This window comes from Eschrichtius robustus, chromosome 17, assembly GCF_028021215.1.
Source record: "Eschrichtius robustus isolate mEscRob2 chromosome 17, mEscRob2.pri, whole genome shotgun sequence".
NCBI lineage: Eukaryota > Metazoa > Chordata > Mammalia > Artiodactyla > Eschrichtiidae > Eschrichtius > Eschrichtius robustus.
In genome coordinates, this window is record NC_090840.1 from 78,649,337 (window position 1) to 78,667,409 (window position 18,073).

Sequence of the window (18,073 nt, forward strand, 5' to 3'; positions counted from 1 at the left end):
CCCTCTAGGTCCACCCACATTATTGTAAGTGGCAAGATTTCATTCTTTTGTTATGGCTGAGTAATATCCCATTGTATATATCTATATACCACATCTTCTTTATCCATCATCATGTTATTTTTAATAGCAAAATGCCACAGAGCTCCAACACACTCCACCGTAAGGAAATTACTAAGTGCATCATGGTACGAGCGAATATCTATTATACCATGGAAAAGTCTGCATCTTTAATAATGCTCATGAAGAATTTAAACAGGAGAAAACATCTGCTATACTGTTAAATTGTTAAAAGACAAAGGAAACAATATCAGAATCAGAATGACAGTTTTAACAATAGAGGAACCGAAAAACATACGCTGAAAGGAAATTCTCTAAAATGCTAAGATAGGTACTTTCTGGGAGAAGTGGTTCTGTAGGATTTTTTATCTTCACACTTTTCTCTCTTTTCAGGATCTTCTTCAGTGATCACAGCTACTTTTATGACCGTGAAATAAAACTACCAACACTCCCCAACCCTAAAAAATGGTGGCACCTTCAAAACGTTCTCCAGCCACCCAACCCTCGGCTCCAGGACCTTGACCTAGCAATCTCCCAAGGCTGTATTTAATGAGAAAGCCTCCTAGGATTTGGGATTTCATTTCCAGAAGCTCAGACGCAAAGAAGAGAAGGAAAAATAGAAAGCAATATAGGATGTCAGCAAGGCTGTGTCAGAATGCAGACCCAGCCAGGGTGGACCTGGCTCCCAGGAAAGAGGGCTTGGGAACACTGTCCCTGGATTCTGAGGCTCCCTAGGGCCCCGCCCAGCCCCCATTCCCCTCTTCAACCCCAGCTAAAAGCCTGTGGGGACTGCGTCACTTTCACCCAGGAGCGCAGAGAGGTCCTTCCTCGCCTTTCAAAGCACCGTCCCTGGCTCAATATGCGCGAAGCTCCTTGCACTATCCTTGTGGGAATGTATTACAGTGTCGTGTATTATACGCCACAGCAGAAGGTCTGAGGCTCAGAGAGGTCAACCGACTTGCTCAAGGGCACACAGCTGGTAAGAGACAAAGCAAGGCATGGGACTCAGGCTTCTGCTCTGACCCCCGGAGGACTTTACCCCACACCACAGCTGGCCCAGGAGCCCAGCAATGGCATCTGGAAGCCTGGGTTCAACTCCCAGCAGAGTCGCTCAGCCTCTGTGGGAGTCTTGCTAGTTAACCCCTAGGAGCCCAGGTTCCATCCATGAATGGGAGACAAACCTAATACTGACCCTAGGGGTCAAATGCTAAGCCGCTGGTACCCTGTAAGCACATAATCAATACTATTATTGTTGTTATTTGTCACTTTTGTCCTCCCTGGAGTTAGGTCCCTCTCCGGCCTCCTGGTGTGCCCCAGCGCACTGCCCCCCTCCTTCCACCCTCCCAGGCCGAGGAAAGGGCCTCCCCAGCTCCATCCCCAGACCAGCGTGGAGAACGTGCTGGGCAAACGAGCAATGGAGTAAAGAGACCGGGACAGAATCACAGGAGGAGGGTCAGCTCTGCTGAGATATTTGCGGAGCATTTCCAAACTCTGCTTTTTGGCTTCATGCGGCTGCTTCCTGGCCAACTGTGCTCAATTCGTGTCTAATTCCAAACAGATGGGTCTGTGCCCCGCCCTCACCCTGCTCAGTCTCTCCCCACCTCCTCCACGGGCCTCCCGCCTCCGGACCAGACCAGAGGGGTGCTGCCCGGCCTCCTGGGGAGGGTGGGGCGCAGCCTTTCCTGGGGGTGTTGCTCAGTCCCGCCCACAGAGGCGGAGACTGAGAGGTCCAGGCCCACATAAGCCAAAGGACAGACAGGCCCGCCCTGCCCCTGTGCACCCCTCTGTCACGGTGCATGTCACACGCCTGTGCGCAGCTGTTGCTCCCTCCACGCTGAGAGGCAGGAAAGCCTAGCGGTTAAGCACATAGACTCTGGGGCCAAGTGGCCTGAGTCTGAATCTGGCTCTGCCAAATCTTTGCTGGGCACCCCTGGGCAAGTCTCTTAACCTCTCTGTGCCTTTTCCTCCTTTCTCTGTAAAGCAGGGATTGTGATGTTAAAACTAGCACCTACCTCAACGGGGCCCTGCAAGGATGGATCGGGAATTTATGTAAAGACTGAGAAGAGTCATGCCATAGACGGAGACCAGCCATGTTTCCCACTCTGTGTCAAATGCACAGGCAACTCTCATGGGATTCCCAGGAATTCCCTAAGGTCTGCACTGGGGTCAGTGCTCTTCCAGGGTAATATTTATGACCGGTAAAAAATATATATATCTGTTTTTAATGAAGGTTGAGCAAGTTATTATCACCCTAAATTTTCAGATGAAAATCTGAAACACAGAGAGGTTAGGAACTTGTCCAAGGTCACCCAGCCTGTAAGGACACAAACCCAGGCAGTGTTCCCAGGACAGAGCTTTAACCACCAGGCAACACTGCCGCCTCCAGCTGACGTCACCGTTTTGCAGGTTAAGTGGACCCTGCCACTTCCTTTAGTTCTCCCAAAGGTAGCCTTGCATTGGAAGGCAGGCCTGGACCCTAGGCAGCCTGCATTTTGACAGGCTCCTAAGCTGAAGATTCTCCCACCTTTGCAGACCTGACAACTCCCCAGCCCTGGGCACCAGAGACCCTCACCTTCTGCCGTTCCCTCTTCCATCACTCATTTCCCAGCCAGCATCCAGGGTCTGGGTTCCTACAGATTGTTCTAGATCAAGAGGAAGGAAGCTAGAAAGAGTTGATGAAGACTTCAAGGCTCCCCAAGCATTCAGAGCCAGCAAATCCATGCAGAGTCTTCAATAAAGGGTTGTGTAATCACCATTTGCTTCAACCAGATAATATCTTTCTTTTCATCCAGACATCTGTCTACATAGAAAAAAGGCATCCACCGAGGGGCCAGGGGCCTAATTGCTGCGGGTTCCTGAGATACAATTACATGTCAGAGAGAAACAGAGCGAATACTGGGACTTTCGGGCAACAGAGAAACCACTGTAAAACCCTGCAATTACAGGGCAAAAACAAAAAAGTGAGCTGCCACGGCCCATGGCGTAGAAATAGCCCAGCGTGGTTTCCTGGATTTGCAATACTGCCCAAGATGAGGTCAGGGCGTCCACTCACAAGAGGAATCATGGGATGAAGTTCTGCAGCTGAGTGCAATGGGAGGGGTGCTTGCAGTTCCCTGGTGCAGAGGGGGTGAGGGAGCTGCAGGGAGCGAATGAGGAAGGGGGGACTGGAGGCCATACTTGCTGCAGGCTGAGGGCTCTGTGATGGCTGGACACTCAGATACATCAACGTACTTGGTTCTCAGAACAACTCAGCCAAGTGGGGCTTGTAGCCCCAGTTGCCAGATGAGAAACCAGAGGGTCAGAGATTTGCCCCAGCCCATCACAGTACTGATTCTTGAGCCCAGATCTGGCTGATTCCGGGCCCAGAAACCCATCCATGTTAACGAAGGTGTGCGTCTGTATTGCCACCTCCTGGAGAAGGGGCTGCTTTTTAACAAAGGGTAAGGTTAGAGGCTATATTACTCTGAGTGGGAGGAGAGAGCTCGCCTCTGTTTTTCTGCAGGTCCCAGGCCAAAGGAGGGGTTTGGGCTTGTGGATAAAAAACACTGGATTGGAAACCGAAACCCTGCTTCAAATCTTGCCTCTACTACCAATGCTGTGTGATCTTGGGCAGATTACTTCAGTTCTCTGTGCAACGGTGTCCCAGCTGGAGAAGGGGGGTTGGGGTGGTGGGTGAGTCTGATCCACTCTGGTTCCCTCAAGCTCTCTGTCTTTCCTACTGCCTGTCAGCTTGGCATGGAGGTTACGAGCTAAGGCTCTGTGGCAGATTGCTGGGTTCAAATCCCAGTTTCGCCCCCATGTGGTGTAACCCCTGTGACACATCAGGATCATAACATCCCCAGCATAGGCGGTTATGACAATTAAATAACGTGTGTGAATCGTACTTGGAGCATACAAGGCGCTGCCTAAGTGCATGTCGGGACTCAAGCCAAGGCCACGCAGAGCCAGGGACCATCCCAATGCAGGAAGGGAACAGCTTGCCTCCAGATGGGTCTCACACCTCAATGCCTCCTTTTCAGGGACTAACAGCAGACAGGAAGTTCCAGGTGCCCCCAGCCCGCTCTCAGCTCTGTGGTTAAGGCCGGGTGGCTTAGAAGTCTGTGGGCTATGGCCAGGAAGGAGGCATTCCTAGGATGTCGGGAGTCTGGAGGGCTGAGCTGAATCCTCCCAGGGCCACCTCGAGCAGATGGCACCCATCCTCACCCCATTAAAATCAGTGCAGAAACGGTGCACCTGGAGGAGGGGATTTGCTTTCCTGCCCAGGGGCCCCAGAGCCCACAGCCAGCCCCTCCGCAGCATTTGGTGCTGGCAGGGAAGAGGCAGGGTCCAGCCCAGATTGCTAGTCTCAGGACCTGCAGGAATGTCATTCCCTCACTCACTGACTGGTCCCACGTCCCGGCGGCCAGCCCTGTGTCAGGCACGTGCCAGTCCCTGAGGGTGCGATGCTGAGTGCAAACACTCTCTGCTCAGGGAGAGCCCCTGCCCAGCGAGGGGGACCCAAGGCATTAGCAAACAATGCATACGTGTGCTACTCAAGCTGTTTTCCTCTACAGCCAAGGCTAAGACCAGGATTCAGCGAATGACCACCCGTGGGCCCAATCTGGCCGGCCGCCTGTTTGGGCAAATGCACTTTTCTTGGAACACAACGACGCCTGTTCATTTATGTATTGCCTGTGGCTGCTTTTGCGCTGCCATGGGAGATCTGAGCAGACACAACACAGACGATCTGGCCCACAAAAACGCAAATATTTACTATATCCGGCAGTTTACAGAAAGAGTTCATTGCCCCTGTTCTAGACCGCAAGGGCTCTGACGGCAGGGCCACGTGAATCCTTCTGGCACATCAGAGCCTCTTCGTCCATTGTGGGGAGATGAAAACAGCCACCAAGATGGGGAGGGGCCGGCGCTAAAGGGGAAGGGTCAACGGGGACAGTTTCCCGAGGAGGTGGCCCTTTCGTTGAGTTAGTAATGGCCGGCAGGTGACCTGCTGGGTGGAGAAATAGGGCAAGGGCACTCCTGGCAGAGGGATGGCCTTGCAAGGACGCCTGGGCACTGTAGGTACTGAGCTGGTAGATGGGCGCATGCGGGGTAAGGGTGCGCAAATGCACCGCACAGCCCGGCGTTGAAGGCTGCGGGGGCAAACCCTGTAGCGGTGGGTACTCGTCCCCAGCTCTCTCCAGCCGCAGCGAAGATGACACACACAGAGTTCAGACTGCCGTTCCTTGCCTTGTGGAATTTAGCATCTAGTGGGGGAATGTGACCGGCAAATGCCAGGCAGAATGTGCTGAGTGCCTGGGAGGGGCACGAGAGAATTTGAGCGGGTTCTGATGAAGGACAGAGGTCAGTCCGCTTGGGGACAAGATGAAAAGGGTCCTACAGGAGAGCTGGAATTTGAGAAAGGCCCTCGGGTCTCTTACAGGTTGGGGGTGGTGCTCCTGAACAAGGGTTAGAGGTCATGAAACCCAGGACCCGCTGCCGCCCACTTGGCAGATAGAAAATTGAAAGACCCAGCTAATGGGTCTTAACCTGGCAGGCAGATTAATTTCCGTCTGAGGTTGGGGACGCGAGGCTAGGGGCCAACGTGGGCTATCACGGGAGCCCGGAGGAGGGGCTCCAGGCCCAGGCAAGGGTTCAGGGCTGGTTTCCCAGAGGAGGGGAACCTGAATAATTGGAGGAGAATAGGGAATTAGCCACAGGAAGTCACTGAAGTCCATCCAGACACAGTGTCACCCTTGGAGACAAGTGTCACCCAAAAGCCAAGGCGGCCCCTACAATCGGCCCTCCCCTTTCCCCCCTGACCATCTACCGGCCCCTCACTCACTCTGCCGGTCGGATTCTCCAGGCACACTCCTCCCAGTCTAGGGCTTGGCCACGGCTGTCCCCCCAGCTGCCCACCTGGATCAGGTCCTCACTGCCTCTAGGTCTCTGCTCACCTTTCTGCTCTCAGTGTGGCCAGCCCATCACCTCCACCGGCAGCACTCCCAAGTCCTCTCCTAGCTTCTCGCTCTCTCTCACAGCACTTCCCATCTTCCTACAGATCCCTGAGTCTATCTGCTAACTTGGTCATTTATCAGAAGTCATCCCCACCGAGATGTACATTTCACAAGGGATTGCTGTCAGTCAGTTGACCGAGGCAGCCTCAGCTTTCTACACCCTGCCTGGCACAAGGGGGCATCCAATCGATATTTGTTAGTAGAATCAATGAATAAAGCAGGCGGAAGAGAAGGAGCCAGCGCTTTATTAAGAGACCCCCCCCCTCCCCCGGCCCTGCCCATTCCTTCTTCACGTGCTCAAAAGCTGTGGCTGGATAATCCACACTGACCTTTTATCTTTGTTTTCTTTTTTGAACCGATGTGTATTTTCCAAGCCTAAGGGAACGCATATGCCGTTGTAAAGCTCACGCTGAGAGCTGCCAGACAAAAAGCGTTTCAGGAAAACACTCCCAGTGTGAGCCACCGCGCTGCTGACACAGCATCCCGTGAGCCGTCAGGAGCAGCCTGGGGTTTCTGAGGAACCCCTGGGGCCAGGCACCGGGGGCTCCTGCTTTGATTTCTGCCCCAGCGGCAGGATGTCCTCAATCAGGTGGCCAAATGAAGACAGTCACTTCACCAGCAAAGGGAGGAAGGGAAAATGAGGAGGACAGTTGGGAGCTGTCACCAAGCCCTTCATTGGGGGGGGGAGGGGCTCCAGGGGGCACGAGCTGGGACAGACACGCGGCCCCCGCGCCCCACAGCTGAGCTCTCGTCCAGGTCCCGCCTTGCTGGTTGTGCTCCACGAGGCAGACCCTGTACACAATGTGACTGTCCCCTCCGTGCCCCACCGGCGTGAGGGGACAGAAATGCTGCCCTAAGATACGGCTCTGTTTAAGATTCAGATTCTTAGAAATGAAGTGAAATGGGTAACTTTTGCTGTAGAGACTTAAAATTGTTTTTTATTGGCTTCTATATGTATAGAGTATGATATGTATACATACACATATGCACATATATAGTGTATATACAGTATGACATGTATACATATACATACATGTAGCGTATGTATAGAACATATGTATGCATAGACACATATGCATACACATATAGCATGTATGTGCATAAGTATGTATGGATACATAGCATTTAATAAGTACCAGGCACTGTTCTCTAAGAGCGTCATACCTATCAGCTCATTTAATTCTCATAATAACCCGGAGAAATAGGTACTATTATCCCATTTTATAGAGGATGGAAGTGAAGCACAGAAAAGCTACATATCTTGCCTAAGGTCACCCAACTGCATGCAGATGAGCCTGAGATGTGACCTCTCCTCACCCCACGGCAGCCTGCTTGCAAAGCCATACTTTTAACCTTGTACTTGTTCTTTGTAAATTATGTACCAGGGACCCCAGGGAGTCAATAAGCCCTTCCAGGGAGTCCATGACACCAAAACCATTTTCATAGTGATAATAAGACATCATTAGCTTTTTCAGTCTCACACTCTTGGGCTTTTGCTCAAGGGCACCGAACCAATAAAAGGGTGAAAAACTGTGGTAGAGATTAATGATTAAATTGGAACAGAGCACAGGATTGCTGACACTGGAATGGCAAACATTTTGTTTAGAAACTAGTTAATTATTGAGTTTACCTGCCTTCTTTTTGTGGGTTTTTCCCCAAAATAATGAGAAATTAGAAGGCTTAGAGCTGTTGCCTTGGTAACAGTACTGGACAATACTGACATCTTAAAATGATGTTGGTACCACTGTCCAGTAAATGAATATTCACATTGTTTGTGGAATTTTGCATTAACTCATTGTATGAGAACCGCCAAGTTTATTTAGCAGGATGTGGGTGAATACACGTGACTCTAGGCCTAGGATATGGATATGGCTCTGCCTGAGACGTGACCTCCCCTCCTCCCACAGCAGCCCGCTTGCAAAGTCATATTCTTAACAACCCATATTCTTAACCTTGTACTTGTGATTTGCAAATTATGTTCCAGGGACCCCAGGGGGTCAATAAGCCCTTCCAGGGAGTCCATGATACCGAATCAATTTTCATAGTGATAATAAGACATCATTTGCTTTTTCAGTCTCAGGGGTTTCCCAGAGGCAAGTGGCGTGGGATTTCAGCGCAGGCCGAGGCAACAGCCGACCGAGGACCCAGCTGACTTCCTTTCAGACAGACATGGAGGAGATCTGTAAGACAATACTACTTTTCTCACTAATTTTCTTTTTTGTTTGGGAAAGTAGCTGGTTTTCATCACACTTATGTTACCATGTGATGGACTTACTATCATTTTTTATGTTGTTTTTTTATACGTATTTAGATTTATTACAACTTCTGGATAATTTGAACCTTTTTCATCATGTACCGACCCTCTCTATTGTGTTTTTTTTTTTGGCTGCGTTGGGTCTTTGTTGCTGTGTGCAGGCTTTCTCTAGTTGCGGCAAGCAGGGGCTACTCTTCGTTGCGGTGCGCTGGCTTCTCATTGCGGTGGCTTCTCTTGTTGTGGAGCATGGGCTCTAGGCGCGCGGGCTTCAGTAGTTGTGGCAGGCGGGCTCAGTAGTTGTGGCTCGCGGGCTCTAGAGTGCAGGCTCAGTAGTTGCGGCGCACGGGCTTAGTTGCTCCGCGGCATGTGGGATCTTCCCGGACCAGGGCTCAAACTCGTGTCCCCTGCACCGGCAGGCGGATTCTTAACCACTGCACCAGCAGGGAAGTCCCTATCGTTATTTTTAAAGTCATAAATATGTAAAGAATTTCTCAATTTTAATAACTAACACAATACACGTTAAAAGATATAAGACACAAAAGCTATTTGGGACCATCAGTAATGTTTAAGAGTGTAAAGAGGCCTTGAAAACAAAAAAGTTTAAGAACTGCTGCTATGCTACTCGATACCAAATCTCCCTTGGGTTTTTTTTTTTTTTTTTGGCCGTGCCGCGCAGGCGTGATCCTAGTTCCCCAATCAGGGATTGAACCTGCGCCCCCTGCAGTGGAAGCGCAGAGCCCTAACCACTGGACCGCCAGGGAAGTCCTCCCTCGGGGTTTTTGAAGAGGGCATCTTGGTAATTTGGAGAAGACTATTCTTCCTGCCCAGGGAAGGACTGGCCATGTTGCAAGATGTATAGCATCCCTGACTGCTATGTACATAACGCCAGAAGACTCCACAGGTGCTATGACAGCCAACATGCCTCTCCCTATGTGTGTGAGTGCGTGTCAGTGTCTGTGTGTGCGTGTATTGGGGGGTGGGTGGACACTGGACCCAGCTGAGAGCACATGCGCTCGCCCTCACAAGATCCCACTGCTGCTGCCTCTGGCCTTTGCACTGGTTCTTCCCCCAGTCCCAGCAGAAAGTCTCTTCCAGCTCCTGTCCCCCGTCTGCCTTCCCCTCTTGGTTCCATGACAAAGTCACAATTGGTAATAGGTGGCAAGGACATCTTTCCTGGGAATTTATCCCAAGGACACAGTCCAAATGAAGGAAAACGCTACAAGCAGGAAGATGTTCAGTGCAGCGTTGTTTACAATAACGATGATGATGATGACCTACACGGACACATATCACACAGAAACATGCAGTCACAGAGATGGCTAAGTCATATGGTACTGCCACTTGATGGATCACTACACAGCCACACGATATGACAGTTGTTCAGGACAACTCCAGAAACACTCACTGAGTGCCACCTCCTTGGCTGGGGTACCGGGGACTCAGTGGGGAAGGAGGTGCCCCCTGCCCTCAAGGAGGTCCCAGTTAAGCGACTGTCTGCCTGCTGTGGCTCCCTGTGGTTGGTGCAGGGAGCCAATTCCATACATCCAACCACCAGAGGGAAGAAATCCATCTCCCCTGCCCCCAAAGGCCTTCCCGTCCGTCCTTCTCTTTTTCTGATGGCCAATCCCCCAGCAATGAGGATATTTTTAGCACCTATGAGAAAGTGTTTACATGAAGGCCATTGAGCCACATGGTGACGTGTCTCTCTCTCTTCCCTGCACAGTGCACAGGATATGCTGGCCAAATGGATTTCAGACTGGCTGGCTTTGGGTCCCTCCCATGTCCTTCTTCCTCTTTCTCATGGTCCAGACCCAAAAGGGCAGTGGGCTATCCTGGCAGGACATGCTTGCTTAACTTAGGCGGAGGCAGGCAGATCTATAAATAGCAGGTGTTCTGCAAGCAGGCAGGCCGAGCTGTGAGCAACACAGAGATGGTGGCCAGTCCCAACGTTAAAGAGCCATGAGCCTCCAGACGTGGGATCCCCCATCTCCAGTTCTCCAAAAGTTGGAGGCAGAGGAAGTGTGGCAGGCTGAGTGAGGCCCGAGGGGGGCCGAAGAAGAGAGAAATGATCCCCAAGGAGGCGCAGGCCTGTGTCCAGCTCAGCAGAGAGGTCAGCTAGCTGGACATCGTGTTGACCAAACCAACAGCCGGGGCTGGCTCTCTGTGGCTGAGACAAGTGGACAAACCATGCCCTCTTTCAAATGCCCATTCTTGGCCCTCAAGATGCAGAGATGCACCCGGCCCAGGTGGCTTCTCAGTAAGTCCCCACGAAGGATGAATCACACATTCCTGTTCCCCATGGAGCTCCCCGGCCAACAGGGAAAACAGACACGCACACGGGCCATGCACCACAAGCAGTGGGGTCAGTGGGATGAAAGCCAGCCCCACACACACACACACACACACACACACACACACACACACACACACACACACACACACACACACACACACACACACACACACACGGTGTTTTGGGGCACGTAGAGGGCAGAGCGGGGAAGGACTCCTGGAAGAGACAATGCTGGAATTGAGTTTTGAAGGAGAGAAGATTGAAGCAGGAAAGTAAAAGAAGGGTGTTCTAAGTGGAGGAGCAGAGCAGTTGCAGACCGCAGAGTCCAAGTCCTGGAGACGGGAAAGTTACTTCATTAAGGGTGAACGTTATTTAGGGTGATGAGAACATAGGATGCATCTGCATCTCAGTCTGCATCTATAGCCACACCATTATCTATGCATCTGTAGTGTAAATGCTTGGCAGTTAGCTTTTTTGATTGTAATGTAAGTGCCTGACATTAAGCTTTTAATTGCCGAGGTATCTGATATTTGAAAGGCACCCATCTCGAATAAACATACTGCCACAGCTACACAACTACATAAAGAGCCAGGTGGCCTTACCCGTGAAGTTCCTCTTTCTAGAAAGCCCTGGGTAGCCTAGATAACTGACCTTTTGAGGGGCCTTGCTTCTCCCTTCCCACGCTTTAATTCTCGCTCTTCTGTTTTAAATCTGCCAGTAAAGAGTGACCCTGCAAAACACCAGGCCCCCAACCTTGGCCCCAGTAAATGCAGAACCCCAGGTCTGTGCACACCTCCACCTCCCTGTGCGGCCCCGGCCAATAAACCTTGGGTTTCTTTCGAAGTTCCCTGATGGCCTTTGCCGAGGTGCATCTTGCAATCATAATAAGAACCACAAGAACCAGAGAGCAGTGAGAAGGCCAGGGACCTGGGCGGGGTCTCCGGTGGTAGTGGCCTTTTCCGTCCTGCTATGGAATTTGGACTAGGTCCCGAGGCCGTAAGGGAAATGGTCACTGCAAGCTGGAAAGGCACAATTGGATACCCTTCAGGAACAAAGGCTACTGTAAATGCCCAAATGCTTATCAGCTGGGCCTGATTAGAATATAAATTAATCTTTTGAGGATGACTCCGTCTGTGGGTTTGGCTCCTAAAAGGACGTAGTAAACTTCCATGCGTTGGGTGGATGCCCTCTTCCTGTGACACTAGTGTTGTCAAGGCCTCCGGGCCTGTTCGCAGCAGCTACCCCTGGGATGTCCGTCCTTTCACGGAAGAGATGTCTTTGCTGTAGCTGGACAGCTTTCCCTCCTACCCTCACAGCTCACACATGTCGCACCAGTGCGGCTCAGCTCTAATGTAATAGTAATAATAACACGGCTATAACTTATCCAGCATTGGCTATGGGCCAGGCACCATGCCCAGCTCTTACAATCATCGTCTCATTTAATTCTCACAACCCCTCGTAGGTGGGGTACTGTGATTGCCTCCTTTTTTACAGACCGGGAATCTGAGCCCCCGAGAAGCAAAATGCCTGCCCAAGAGCTGGAGAGGGACAGACGCCGGTGCCTGCCAGGCGGACCCCACTCCAGGGCCTTGAACGTGCTACAGCTTGCATGTCCCCGTGGGGTCCATCTCCCCTGGTGGGTGGGACTCGCCCCCTTTATCAAGAGAACAAAGCTCAGCAGGTTAAGGACGCACAGCTGGCAACCGGAGAGCTGTCCTGAAGCTTTTTCTTTGGAATCTAGGGCCCTTGCTTCCTCCCTTCCAGCCCGGCTGTCCACCGAGGCTGGATCTTTGAACATCCAGGGAGGAGGGCACTCCCTGCAGCTGTCGGGAGCCTGACCTTTTCTAGAAGACGGTAATGATGTGAGGTATGCCCGCTGACAACTGTGAAGAGCCACTCTGAAGTCCAGGAGGTCTGTGAGTCCCTGGTTCATTTTACAAATGAGGCAACAGGTGTTGGGCGGGGCTGGATCTGGGGCCGGGGGCCAATCAGGGCCTCGGGAAGGTACACGTAGGGCAACAAAGAGGGAGAAAACACAGACAGACTGTGCAACCAGAAGTTGGACAATAAGTAATCAACAGGGGAGCAGAAACCATGCTTGAGTTTGTCACCGCCATGTTCCCAGTACCAGGCGCGTAACAGGGTCTCAGTTAAAACCTACTGAATGGATGCGTGAACGAAACGAGCCGTTATAACCGCCGTCCAGGAGAGGGTACAAAGGCTGAGAGGGGGGTCAAGCACTGCTAACGCTGTTGACAGTGTTATTTCTTATGTATCCCACCTTCGCACCTAATCAAAGCATTTCAGCGTGCTGGTAAGAACTCTTTGTATGGATCAAACGCTTATTAGCCCATTCTACGGATGTACTGTAGCCACTCTCCCATGCTGGCCCCTCCGGATGTTTCCAGAGTGTTGCTAGAAAAGAGTTAAACAGCGAGGACCCTGGAGAGGCAATGTAGCAAGGGCACGGAGCCCTGGAGGCAGGCTATGTAGCTTGAAAGCCCGGCTCCTCCACTTCCTAGCTGTGCATCTGTGAGTGAGGTACCTAACCACTCCGTGCCTTGGTTCCATCATCAGTAAAACAGGGAGAATGTCAGCAGCTGGCATGCAGGGTGGCTGTAGGGTTAAAGGTGTCAATATTGGGGGCTGTCAGGAGAGTGTATGAGCCCCGGTGAGCCCTCCGTAAGTGCTCACAGCCACTCCACCAGCACTTATGCTCCTGAAGGCCAGGCGATTCCACAGAACACTGTCCCGGAAGTGGGATCACAAGGTCAGCCTGCAGAACTTTAAGGAAAGCACCTTAGAAAATCTCAGCAGCGCTAAGAGAAAAAGGGTCTTTAGCCCAAGAACAAGGGTTCGGGGGACCCAGAAGATGAGGCTGCCCTACCACCAGAATTCCAGAATTCCCACTGCCAGCCTTTCTGCCAAGTGTTCATCCAGCCTCCTGCAGGAAACAAACCCTCGTGCCCTCCCACCTCTCCCAGAGGAGGCCTGGGCCAGGCCAAGGAAGGGTAAGCACCAGGGGCCCTCAGTGGCTCCCCATTAGTCTAGTGCTTGCATTTTAAACTCCTAACCTTGTATTCTTCTTCTTAAAGAGAACTCCCAAATTGTATTAGCTTCAGGCGTCACAGAACTCGGAAGTGCATCTCAACATACCACTGATATGTTAATCCGTCTGTTTCTCCCACTAAATTATTAACATCTTGAAGACACAGCCCTTATCTTATTCTGTCACACCTCCAGTGTCGGCACAGTGCCGGGCACCTAGGTGTGTTTGCTGAATGAATGAATGAATGAATGAATGAATGAGGGGATGAGAGGGAAAACACTCCGTGAACTGAAATCTGTTAATTTCACTCATTCCACTTGGATTCCCTCCTCAAAATAGCCCAGAACAAGTTAATCCTTTTCCACCTGACAGCCTCTCAGATACTCAAAAATGGCTCCTCTCTTTCAGGAAAACAACCCTCATTCCTGTAACGAGTGCTCTTTTCTTAAAGGTTATCAGCAACAGAAATTCCACCAGGCTTTCCACTGCTGTCCATTTTCATATCTAAAGACTGCCAGGCTGTGCTCTTATCTACGCAGAATGCCTTGGCCTGCAGTCTGTCTGTGGTCCAGCTGATAACATTTATTTTGGGGGAGGAAATGCTTGAGTTCTGAGGGAGAGAGCCCACGCATGTGACTCTTCAGGCCTGAAAGGATGCACTGGAGAAGACAGGCCTGGCTCCGCAGAGGGCAGGCCACAGCCCCTGGAGGAGAGTAAATGAGTCCCCTGCCTGTCCTTTGATCGGTAGCCCCTGCTCTCCCCACCCTCACCGTTTGTTCTCTCCCATCAGCAGTGGGACGTGGTTCCATAAACATCTCCTCAGAGTGACCTTCCTGGACCACCACACCTACACTGTGATCTCCCCTGGGGTTCCCCCTGCCGGCTCCCCCATCCTGCTATTTTTTCCTGCTCATGGCCAATCCCTTCCTTTCCCCACTGTTTGCTAGGATGTGAACTCCCTAGGTCTTTGTCTGCCTAGAACAGTGTCTGGCACATAACAGATCTCAGAGATATTTGTTGATGCACAAATGACACTAGCATTTACCCACCGCACATTCTGCATATACTCTGCTGGGTGCTGGGGGTACAAATGTGTTCATGTTAACGCCTCTGTGTGTAAGTCACTCGCCCGGGGAAAACCCCACTGCAAGAGAGGAAATGCCCTCTCCCCAGTTCCATAATCACACCCTCAACCTGATCAAGGTCTCTGCAAGCATTGGACAGCGGCCACATGCCACCCCCTACAGAAACACACACACACCGGCCATCGCACACAGATGCACATTTCCACCACACGCATCTCTGCACACCCTGTTGTACGTTACGTGATTCCATCAGTGATACACACCGTAAGCACAGCTCCCTGGGTGTGAAGGAGGTAGCCGTCCACCCACATATTTTGCCTTTCTTGCTGCTGGAGGGCCAGAGACCCCAGGTCCAGGTCCGTGGGGACAAACGCTCCCCCACCTTTTGCTCTTTTTTTTGTTCTGGGACAGTACTGTCTCCCACGGCCATCTGATCAAATGTCAACCAGCAGACAGGCACTCTCTGCAAGCTTGCCCTGTTCAGTAGCTGCATCACTTTGTACCAGTTAATGAGCTTTTCAGATTCTTGCTTCCTCCTCTGAACTTGGGCCAGTGGCATTTTGTGAGCAGTAACGGCAAGGAAAGGGTCTGAAATAGGACCCGATCCATGGTTAAATAAATGTGGTGGGCGGTGGAATTGACAGTGGGGGCAGGGTGACTCTTCAGCATCACTTAGATATGAATTTCAAGAACGTTCTAGCATCACTGTGTGCCTCGTCTGGCTAAATCTCCTTCTGCATGCAGGAAAAGACACCTTGATCACTCCTCACGACTGGAAGAAGGCAGGACGGTTAGGACCCCCCAAGTGGGCGCCTTGTTTTCCTCTCTTCCTCCTTCCATCAACCACACAACTGGGGAGGTGCCCCGGCTCCGTCTGTGGGTTGCTCCCCAGGGTCCCCCGTGTACTGGCTCTCCCACCCCCACTGCTACTGTCAGCAGTTCCCACCCATCTTCCAGCTTGAAGACCATCTGTTCTCTGGGGCTTTCCCCAACCCTCTCCTGCTTGATTTATCTCAACTCTCAGCCAGAAAGATTGGTGGTGGTGTCCCCAGAGCACTAGTGGGGAAACTGATATGGCTTGGACACAGAAGGCACTTGCCCCAGACCTAACAAACAGTGGACCTGACCTCCCCCTGGTCCTTGCTGACCTCTCTGCCCCCTTGGCCTCCGGGTGAGAGGTGCCCTCGTGGCCTTCCTGTTGGCTACACTGACTTTGCCTTCAGAGGAGGGAGATGCTGACAGGCTGGGCAGCCTCCCCCGGGGCCTCCTGATGGGCACTGTTCTGTGTCTGCCAGAACTGGGAAGAATCGTGAAATACGCATGTGTTTGTCTTCTAGGCAACCACGGCCTAATTAAGGAGGCTTAACTATGTACTTTGGGACAAGATTTTGTGGATGAGGGGACAGAAGGAAGGAAGAAAAAGAAAGAAGGGAGAGTGAGAGGGAGGGAAGGAAGGAAGGCAGGGAGGGAGGGAGGGAAGAAGGAAGGAAGGCAGGGAGGGAAGAATCCTGTGCTGACCGTGAAAACCCTGGGCTGGAGGACATGCTGGCATCACACGGATTCTGTCCCTGGTGGATGTGACCCGAGTGCCACCATTAAGTGTCCTGTTTACAGCCCCCGAAATAGGGTTTAGTGAAGGAGGGACTTCATTCCTTTCAGCCTCTTATGTGATTCTCAGAACAATGTGAAGGGAGGGGGGGAGGAACGTGGATGGCGTGAGGTCAGACACTGGCAGGGCGGGGGTGGCTGGGAGGGGACCGGTCCCCACCCGGAGGGACACTTCCATGAGCCTCAGTGTTCTCAACTGTCGAAATACTGTTAACAAGAAGGACCGAAAAGCCCTGTTTAGAAGGTTAAACGAGTCCAGAATGTCCAGTATTTCCTGGGCAGAAACTCGGGAAGGATAAAAGGGCAGAGAGATGGCAGAATTCACAAAAGCCAACCCTGACTTGCTCAGAGGGAGGTCTCAGGGAGACTGGGGGTCAGGGGGTGGTCTGGGAGGCAGAGGTGTAGACACGATGGGGGTCCCTAGAGGAGGGGGCCCGCCCAGTGGGGTCATCTAGGAGTCCTGGCACCCGGGTTCGTGCCTGCTGCCGTGTCCCCTGCTCTGGCGTGCAGATGGGCACCAGAAGCTCTAGGACACCCTGAGCTGCCCAAGTCAGGCGGAAAAGCCAGCGGTGAAAGTCGGCCATGGCAGCCTTGAACGAAGGGCTGGCTTCTCGCCCTGGCTCTACCTGCTAATGGGCTGAGGAATCACACGGGTCAGGCCTCCGTCTGAGCTGTCTTAGCAGTGAAATACAGGGCAGGGAATGGTTAAAATGTCATGTCCAAAGTCTCAGGTGGACCTCGTCTACCACTAGTGTCCAGGGGCCACACCATAGCTCCTTAAGCCAGCCAACTTTCCCAGCCTTAAATTTAGACAACTCCGGAGACCCCCACCCTACCACCTCCTCCAGGAAGTCCTCATGGTTGGAAGCTCTGTATGAGGAAGAGCTTTCTAATCCACAGAGGTGTCCAGAGGTCAGAGGGCCGCTGTGTGGGGCAGAGATCTGGCTATCACTGGCAGCATTCAAGCAGAGGAGGAATAACCACACTGTAGAGTTGAAGTGAGGAAACTTCAGTGGGAAGCTGAGCAAGGGATTTCCTAACTCGAAAGATGATGATGATCGTAGCAGGTACTCAGCAGGCACTTTAAAGCAGGCACGCTGCAGGGCCCTGTTCTAAACACTTTCCAAGTATTAACTAATTTAGTACCCACCAGGAGGTAGGTACTATTATCATCCATATTTTATAGATGAGGCAATGGAGGCACAGAGAGGTTACGAAACACACTGAAGGTCACACAGCAAGGAAGTGGCAGAGCCAGTACTTCTACTGAGTGAATCAGTGAATGACTCTGTCGATAAATAATTGAAGTCTGGGAGAGGAAGGTTGAACAAGGGCGCTGCTAAGGATCTTTGCAAATGCTCGGATTTTACAATTCCTTCTGATTTCACGCTCTTTAAATGTGCAACCTTTGTAACTTGCTGTGTTTTTCATTTGAAATTTCCCTCAGGTGGTGGTGCACAGCCGCGCTACCTTCTAATCTCTCCTTTTCGTTTTAATTTCCTTTTTTGCCAAAAGACTGAAGTTTAAAATTTAAGGATATGCTTCAGAAACACCCAGGAATACCCCCCACTAAGACATTCTTGTTGGTGGCAACTAACATGTTTCCCAAGCAACAGTTTTTATTCATCAAACTCTCCACCAGGTGGTAGGATTAGCAGCGTTTTCAAGTAACAGGAACAACAAACACTTCTCTCCACTGTGAAGATGTTATTAAAAGGCAAGTTTTCAGTGTTG

General features: G+C 51.5%; 1 protein-coding gene across 3 annotated transcripts in view; it reads right to left on the minus strand.

Annotated features, from left to right (window-relative positions):
- ST3GAL1 (ST3 beta-galactoside alpha-2,3-sialyltransferase 1) overlaps window positions 1–18,073 on the minus strand; it is an 85,646-nt gene that overhangs the window by 58,117 nt on the left and 9,456 nt on the right. Inside the window, exon 1 of one of the 3 annotated variants that reach the window (XM_068525448.1) lies at window positions 6,380–6,453. The exons of the other annotated variants lie outside the window; for them this stretch is intronic. The gene's annotated coding sequence lies outside the window, so the exon portion shown is untranslated. Of the gene's footprint in view, window positions 1–6,379; window positions 6,454–18,073 lie in introns of those variants that run through there. 3 annotated transcript variants of the gene reach the window in all.